The following is a 9,754-nucleotide window of genomic DNA, read 5'->3' as shown; positions in this document are numbered from 1 at the left end:
GGGAGTAGAATTTTCATGTAATCTGACAAGATTTTTACTTGTAAAGTGAGATAAGAAACCATATATGATTATGTTAACATGATTTCAAAAAACTAAAAAGTGAAATTAGGTTCTACTGTGAATATGCAAAGAATACTCTGAATGATGTGCTTATCTACCTCTAGAAACCAAAAGCTTTTGGAGGAAAATATTCAAGAAATCTCAGTCATACTTAAGAGATCCTGCTAACCCGCAGGGCGTGCTGAGCAAGTAAGCCCTTATTGTGCACGATGTTCAAGGGTGGGCTCTCATGGTTTGATCTCTGAATCTCCATATAATCTGGTTTGGAAAAGTAAGCCTAGATATTAGATTTCTCTTTGGAAATTTCAAATTGGGTAACTGAGAAAATGAGGCATCAGCAGCAGCAGAAGTCAAAGCATGTATCAAGATTTCTATAAGGTAAAAGTTGTTGCTGTGTCATTTATGCCATTTTAAATCAGAAATCCAGAGCAAAGTATGGGAATCACCCTCTAAGAGATAGGCCCTTGGGTCATTGATAGCTGTTACCTTCACTTTTCCATGATCTCTGGCTCTATGCAGCTTCTGCCTTTGGTTTTCTATGAGCTGCTTTGCCGTATTTTAGAAATTGCTCTCCCATATTCCTTCAAATTCCCACTAAACTGCTTTATTATTTAAATGATTAAACGTGTTTCTTTTACTTAAAAACAAGAGTCCCAACTAAACAGAAAAGACAAAGGTGATTAATTATTATTCACTTGAAGTGCCTAACACATAATAGCAGATTAAATATTGACTACAAAAATAAATAAATTATAAAATGGAACTTTTGTAATTGATTAAAATTCTAATGAGAAAATAATTCACCATTTCACATATGCCTTTTAAAGCAATAATACAGAGAATGATTAACTTTGATTTATATCTTACTCAGTAATAAATTATAGCTAAGTTAAAAGATAAACACTTTAAAAGTATTTGTTAGATCTGCTTTTATAAAACAACTCTAAAAGTTTTAGTCTCTGCATTTAAATATAAGTTGCTATTACATGACATAGTTATGCCAGTTTTAATACATAAAAATTAAATACTTGGTTATATAAATTCTCTGAGAACAGATACAAATTTTATTAAATGGAATCAGGATAAAGCAATGACTTTCTCCATTCTTCCTTTGAGGGAGGGAGTACATTTCTATGCAAAATACTGTCATCTTTGTAAAAATTCTACATGTTGGATTTTAAAATGCAAAGTTAATCTCCTAAATATATTTTCAAAGCTTGTTTTCATTAGAGATTCAATATACTGTATGCAAAAGCAAGATATATATTCTCTTTAATGTAATCAACATAATTGTTTGGGAAGTCTTTAATAGAGTTTGGTTCAAATATAGTCACTTCCTATTTATTTATTCATAAATGAATTCAGCAATTATTTAGTTTCTAATACAAAACATTGTAATAGGTACTACAGGGAAATACGAAATAAAAATAACTTTTAAAATAATTTTAAAAGGAGGACAAAATTGAGTGTTGCAACAATGAAATAAAGTTCTTATTGAAAAGTAAAATAAAATGTTTTCGGGTTGAGCCTTAGAGAATGAAAAGAATTATATTCAGCCAAGTGGTGTTAACTGATGTGATTTGGGCATAGTTGGTTCAGTTAAGTTTCATCACTTGCTTCTAGAAATTGAATTATATGTTGATCAATGGCAAACTTTGGAAGCAAACAAAACTGGATCTTAAATGCTCAATAATTGATACAACTGGGGAGAAAACAAGCAAACAAAATAAACATAACCGACCTCAGCCTAGTATTGGATGGAAGTCAACCTGGAAAACAACAGCAAATTCCAAACTATATTTCTGTCAAATCTCATAGTTTTATTTATACCCAATAAGTTGCTGTTACTCTAATATAGTAGCCAGTGTACATTTAACAGCCTATTAACTTGAAGGAAGCATAGTGAGAGAATCGTATATCAGGAGAAAGGAATGATATGGACAGATGGAGAGCTGAGTCTGTGGAGGATGAAACCTATTATGCCTCCAGCAGACTTCACTCCAAACTTTGGGTGGCCTGATGGGATATTCTGGGTTGTCTTGGAACTTGACATAAAATTGATATTTTTCTGAAGTACCTGGAAATGTAAGAATCTAAAACACTTTCAATCCTGACTTTTTTATTACCAAACTCTCATCTTGCATTTCCTTTTCACAATTACCTTTCAACCAATACATCAAGAAGAAACTCTTATTTGATTATTTCAAGTTTTTAGTGTTCTGTAACACTTACTGTTATCCTTTATAAAAGACATATGAGACCTTAGGCTCAGAGTTTTGATAGGCAAGAGTATTCAGATAGTATGTACTAGTATTTTGTTTCTATTACATTCATGACAGGAGACACTGCTTTCCTATTTATGATGTAATATAAAGTTGACTTCTTAAGAACAAGTGCATTTAATTTCATAATAATAGAAAACATTAAGAAAATTAATAGTATGAATGACACATAGATATGGCAAAATCACAAAGCTAGTACATTAATTAGTAAAGTGTTGAGACACTGCTCTGAAGTGAGGGAGAATATCAGGGGTGCTGTAGGTTTCACAGAATTCGGTCAGCCAGAAGTCACGGCACAATTATGATAGTCCCCTTCTCTCCATATACCTTCAGCTCAGTTTATCTCTAAGTCAGTGTTTGGCAATTGTGAACATGATAGATAGCTTTAGGAAGGCAAAGCCAGCTGTTGCTTTTAATCTTGTGTACCATGAAAGCAGAGGGAGAAATGTTTGCTTTCTCTTTTATTTGTGTTATCATAATAAAACACAGGGCCTGTTCTTTCGTTTATTTTTGACCTTTTCTGCAAAGTTGTGAAAGCTGGTGATTTTTCCATTATTGGCGAGAGAGAAAGGGGCAAGATCTAACTTAGATGGGCAGTTTTGGTGTTTATCTGGGTTTTGTTTTATTTTGGTGTGTTTGTTCAGAAATGAATATATGGTGCCATAAAGAGTCTAAAATTTTAAAGACTGATTCACAAAGAAATATAATTTAAAAAATTAAAGTTATAATTTTAATATTAAAGCATATCTCCTCTGTTATATGTCTAGAAAGAACACATATATGCTAAAAAGAAAGGATTATAGGATATAATTGTAGGACATATTAATTATAGGATAATGATGTATTTTATGACAAATGCTTATTCAGTCATGAATTTTAAATTAGTTTCTTTAATGAAAAAGTATAATCATTAAATATTTTGGTAACAGATTCGTGATTGTCTTTATTATACGCAACATATCAGATCAAATTAAATAAAACTCAAATAATTAGATCACAAAAGTAGCGTTAATATAGTAATTAAGTGTTGGTAACTGACTGTGCCTGGTGACTCAAGTCTGTTATCCAGCCACTTTGGGAGGCAGAGTCGGGAGGATCCCTTGAGCCCAGGAATTCAAGACCAGCCTGGGGAACACAGCAAAACCCTGGTCTCTACAGAAAAAAGAAAAGTTAGCCTGGCATGGTGGCACAGGCCTGTAGCCACTCCAGAGGCTGATACGGGAGAATCACCTGAGTCTGGGGAGGATAAGGCTGAGCCATAAATGCACTGCTGCACTCTAGCCAGGGTGACAGAGTGTTTTTGTTTGTCTCAAAACAAAAGCAAAACCAAAACCCAAAAAACAAAATAAAATGAAACAAAACCCCAAAACAAACAAGAAATAAATATTGGTAACTAATTATATTGGCTCCTAAAATAAGAAATTCTGTATTTGACAATTTTTGAATTCTGCTTTTTTTTTTTAGTGATTGTTACAAATTTGTGGGCTTTGAACTATTTGTTAGTGGAGACCGCGTTTGAACCCATGATTGTTATTGGTAGATGATCTTAGTAATTATTTGATTAAAATAAACACACAGTAGAAGCTCAACAGATATTAGTCTTTCTACTTGCCATCTATTTCCTTCTGTTTTGAGTTATTACAACTGATTAGTCCAAATACTGTGAACCATCTTTACCTTCGGAGTATGTTCATTGGGCAATTGATCAACAACCTGTCTTTTTTTGATAAATTGCTCTTAATAATGTTCAGTCCATTCATAACTTCATTTTTGCGTTAAGTTCAATTATTTTGAAATCACAAGGGAGTGACTTTTGTGCTTGTGGAGTGTATTTCCTTGAAATGCTTAACATTCTTTGCTTCTGTATCATTGATGTCATGAATCCTTTTAATGTTTTGGCTTTTCTTTTCTCTCAGAGTTTATGACATCTCTTCTATTATATGCTGACAAAGAGCACTATAGATTAACATCATTTTGTTAGAAATTTTAGCAAGCGCTTCTTGGAGGTTTTCCATCACAAACATTGTTACTGCTTGACTTTAGACATCACACGCATTATCGTCTAAATCGCTCTACTTCTTTCAAGATGCTTGTAGGAGTTGAGTACGCAAACCTAATAGAGGAAATTCAATTTTGTCTTTTTTTTTTTTTTTCAGTGTGCTGCTTTCTGCTGGTAGCTTCATTTAAAGCAAATGAACATCATATTTTTAAATCAATATTAAATGCTGAAAGGAATTTGAGAAACGTTTCTCAAATTTGGGCACTTGTGGACTATCAAGAGTACCTGTGAGGACTACAAATATTTTTCAATTTTAAAAATTCAAAACCTCGACTTTAGGTTTTGGTTTCATGGCTGTGCCCAGTTATAAAGTGGTCATCTAAATTATCCACAATTTGTGTATATTTATGTTACCATAATTATAAAAACAAAGCACAGTCATTCCTTCATAGTCATGAGTTATACATCTGTGGATTCAACCAATCCTGGATCAAAAATATATTTTTTTAATCACATCTGCACTGAACATATGCAGACATTTTTTCTTGTCATATTCCTTAAACAACATGGTATAATAACTATTTACATAACATTTACAGTGGATGAGGTATTATAAGCAATCTAGAGACGATTTAAAGTACAGTTATGTGCTACATGTTAATGTTTTGGTCAACAATGGACCACATATACAATGGTGGCCCCATAATATTCTAATGAAGCTGAAAAATTTCTACTGCCTAGTGATATCACAGCCATTTTAACATTATAGGGCATGGCATCACCTTTGCTATCTTTAAATATGTTTAGATACACAAATACAATTGTATTCCGATTGCCTGTGGTATTCAGTACACTAATATGCTGTACAGGTTTGCAGTCTAGAAGTGATAGGGCTATACTATATAGCCTAGGTGTATAGTCGTGTATCCAGGTTTGTGTAAGCACATTCTATGAAATTCACACAACAACAAAATTGCTTAACGACATTTCTCAGAATGTATCCCTATGGTTAAGTGATGCATGACTGTATAGAGGAGGATTTACATATAATCTACAGAGGAGGATTTCCTTAGATTATATGCAAATACTATGCCATTTTATAACAGGAACTTGAGCATCAGTCGATTTTGGTATTTGTGAGAGGTCCTGGAATCAATTCCCTAGAGATACTGAGGGAAAACTGTACTTTAAAATCCTCCTGGACCACTTGTGGACGCACAAGCAGATTTGTAGACCTCAGTTCAAAAAAAAATAGTGATATACTACCATTTCATAGGTAAGAAAACTAAACCCAAAGAGGCAAGGGAACCTTGGCCAGGATCACCAAAGAGTTATAGGGAGATGTCTTGGTAAGAAAATTGTGTGCGTGTGTGTGCGCACACACGCGTGGGCCTGTATGAACACGTAACATAGTTTGTACCACCTGGTTTTACTTTGCTTTATATCTTGAAACAACGTAGTGAACTTTACTTAAAGGTTATGATCATACTGAATCCTGGAACACTACTCAAGAAAATGGTATTATAATTAATCAAAGTGTTAATGTTTATTCTTTGTCTTATTATGTGTAAGAATCTACTCATCCAATTAAACATGGAAAGCCAAAAGTGTATTGTACTGCCAAAAATGAAAAACAACGTATGCCTGAATTCATAGAACTGTGAGTAATGTAGAAGATAAAATGAAACATGGATACGTAATAAAAAACAAAATCAAGCATATTGATTATAGTTACTTAGTGATTGCCTATTTAAATACTAAAAATTTAAGAATTTAATTTAAAACACATCAACAATATTTAGCTATTAGTTATAAATATGCCAGGAGATGGTTATCACAGGATACCTTTTACAATCTACAAATACTGAAATTTTAAGTTTAGGCAAATCAAGGAATGACAATGACATCGGCAATGAAGTTCAAATCTTCAAACTCGCACATCTCCATCGGAGCAATTTTCAATTACACGAAGATACTGTAGTTAATGTGCCTATTCCTCTCTCTGATAATAGTAGTGTAGTTTATTTTTACAAAGAAGTCATAAATGCTTTCCATTCTATACATGGAACATTAAATAAACGCAAAAAAAAAAAAAAAAAAAAAAAAAAAAAAAAAAAAAAAAAAAAAAAAAAAAAAAAAAAAAAAAAAAAAAAAAAAAAAACACCTCAGCCAGATTGTTTCAGATAACATTTCTTGACCATTGTTTTATAGTTCCAATTTCTATGAGGCTTATATAGTAATTTATTTTCTTTTTCTTTTATTTTGAGAGACGAGTCTCTGTCTCAGCCCAGGCTGGAACACAGTGACACAGTGATAGCAGTTCACTGCGACTTGAAACTCTTTGGCTCAAAAGATCCTCCCACCTCAGCCTGCTGAGAGGCTGGGACTATGCCACCATCCCTGGATAATTGTTTTAGAGACAGACTCTCGCTATGTTGCCCAGGACGGGTAATTTCATTCTTAAAAAAAATTTAGAAATTAAAGGAAATATCTTTTTTCAATTTATTTAGAGGTCTAAGTTTTGAGATATTTATTTATAACTTTAAATGCTTTTATTTGATCAACTAAAGCAAGTTGAGGCATTTTTTCTAAACCACATTAAAGGAATTATTAAAACATGATTTTATTGGATATCTATCTAGCTTTAATCACGTTAGCTTATGCTGGGTAACAGCTTTCTGGAGCCCACAAGGGGGCAGACTAAGAACGTATGAAAGAAAACAATCCTTACCCTGTAGTCACTAACTGGTGGTGGAGTTCCGTTCCAACTGAATGCATTTGGCTTTATTTCCTTTTTCTGAATTTTATCTTATTTTCTTCTGACTGTGAAGGCAATTTCAGTTTCTTTGCACAGTATTGAAAAATTCAGCACTAAAAAATCTAAACTCATTTGACTATACCCATCTTCTCATTTTCTTCTAAGAGAAAACTGTGCAGAAGTCATACACGATTATGCTAAAGGAGTAAATCGTAATAATTTCTAATCCATTATTTTCCATTAATTAATTTTTAAGTAATAGTTTATTTATTTATTTATTTTTGAGACAGAGTCTCGCTCTGTTGCCCAGGCTGGAGTGCAGTGGCGCAATCTCGACTCAGTGCAACCTCCGCCTCCTGGGTTCAAGTGACTCTCCTGCCTCAGCCTACCGAGTAGCCTGGACTACAGGGGCCTGCCACCGTGCCGGGCTAATTTTTTGTATTTTTAGTAGAGACGGGATTTCGCCATGTTAGCCAGGATAGTCTCAATCTCCTGACCTCGTGATTCGCCCACCTCGGCTTCCCAAAGCACTGAGATTACAGGCATAGTTTGTTTATTTTCAAAAGAAAATGACAAAATAACTGTCATTTTTTCATATCAATTGTATAAATCGGTATTTTATGAATAAATGGTTCAGGTATTCTTGCATTTCCTTTAGTTTTATTGTGTCCTCATAATTTGGTTGCAACTTTCAAACATCTCTCTATATTTCCCAGAAGATTATTTGATTAGTTAATAAAATATTTCCTAACAGGAGCTGCTTTTGTCAGGGAGATATTATTTTTATGTGCGCTCATATATTTCACACTGGTAATCATGTGTAACAATTTTGAGACTAAACTATTGAAAGTCATTCTTTAGCAAATAAAGTAAAATCACCTTTTAATTGAATAATCATTAAAATAATGTTCAAAATATCTTCAAGGAATATGTCCAACTTCAATTCACTGTAAATAAATGAGATTTAGCTAATATATTAATGCATGTTACTTCTAATTTAATTAGATTAAAAATAGAATTCATCTAACAGTCTATATACTTAAATATATTCAAGCAAAGTGTTTTACTTAAATTAGTATAAAGTATGAAGTTTCTTATTTCCTAACCAGTCTTCAATTCCAAACTGCTGATTGAGTTCTAGCTCATGTACATAACTTCTCCTATACTCCAGGGGGTCACAGTTTAATCTTATTGCCAATTCCTTTGTTTGAGATTTTATGGATATGTGTATACCTATATATACACACACACACATATGTACATATATGTATATGTGTACACACTTTATGTTCATATTTGGTATTTAATTTATAGAATAAATATTTTAAAGGTTATAAAGTTGAGATTAGATCTCTAAATAGATACTATGTATCTTTACCTAAGGATAAAGCATATGCAGGAGAACAATTTTCCTAGATTTGAAATGGTCGTGGCTGAAAGGCCAATTTACATGTAATCCTGTTAAATTGGTCTTCACCCTCAGAAAGTTAAGAAGAACCGTTTGAAAAATAAAACGCATTCTCTAATTCGAGTATTTTACAGGCATCGAATTTTAAAGTTGACACATAGTGAACATTGCACTATTAGGATGAGCCACTTTTTAGGGAAGGGAGTTTAATCACCAGAGAGCGTAATTCCGGGAACTCTTGAAGATCAGAAGAATATAACTTTCAGCTTTAGTAATTTAGAGTTAAAAGGAACACGAAGTTTCTTTTTGGATGGCATGAACTAGTACTGGTATGCCTGGCTCATCCAGAAGCAGTTAGAACATGTCTCTCCAGGTCTTGGAAGTAGAAGTGACTGCAGGTTTGCTGAGTCATAACACCATATGGCATAATAGTAAGGCTCCTTGAAGAGCGAGTCACCTCGTGAAGACTTTGTGGGAGGTGGAGACCTCTGGAGAATCCGAAGCCTCAGCTTCAAAGGGAAGAATGACATTGTCTCATCAAGAGATAAATGAAGAGTATATTTGTCTGATAAAGAGTTCAACTGACTGACTTTACTTGTGAAAAAGAAGTCTCACTCAGATACAATATCCAAATGAAGTCAATGGATGTTCACTGAGAGAAAACAGCTCTAGAATGAAACACTCAGCCTTCTTTTGCAGCCATGTAGTCTTTTCAGCACTTTAAAAGTACTGACAACAGTACCTCTTGTTTTAAAGAAACTGGCAAATGAGTGAGAAGCCTCCTCTCAGCCTCCTCTTGATTTTTTATAAGAGACTTCAGTTTTAAACAATCTTGGACTTTCCAAAAAAGGGCTATTTTAATTTTATAAAATGCTCAAGCCTAGGGAGAGGGAGGAGCTAAGAATTTTTGAAATGCCATTGGAAATAATTCCAGCTCTAATTAATCTCTTTTTGGTATCAAGAGAAAGAAATTGTGAATATTCATCCTAAGAGAACAATTTAAAGTACTGGTACCAAGATTAGACCCCGTTTAACAATAATATAATATAATATAAACTTGAAAACCTCTGGGAAAGCTATGAAAAGTTTATTTTATTTTATTTTATTTTTTAATTTAATTTATTTTCCATCCTGCTCCCCCTGTAAATGAAAAATTTTAAAGGCTAGAAGGCTAGACATAAGTTATGTGAAACAATTAACAAGGTTTGGTGATTTTTTTGGCATTTGGTAACAAACAGCAGCTGTGG

The sequence above is a fragment of the Rhinopithecus bieti genome, unplaced genomic scaffold (assembly GCF_001698545.2).
Source record: "Rhinopithecus bieti isolate Rb0 unplaced genomic scaffold, ASM169854v2 scaffold_36840, whole genome shotgun sequence".
NCBI classification, from domain to species: domain Eukaryota; kingdom Metazoa; phylum Chordata; class Mammalia; order Primates; family Cercopithecidae; genus Rhinopithecus; species Rhinopithecus bieti.
This window is presented reverse-complemented; position numbering follows the sequence as displayed.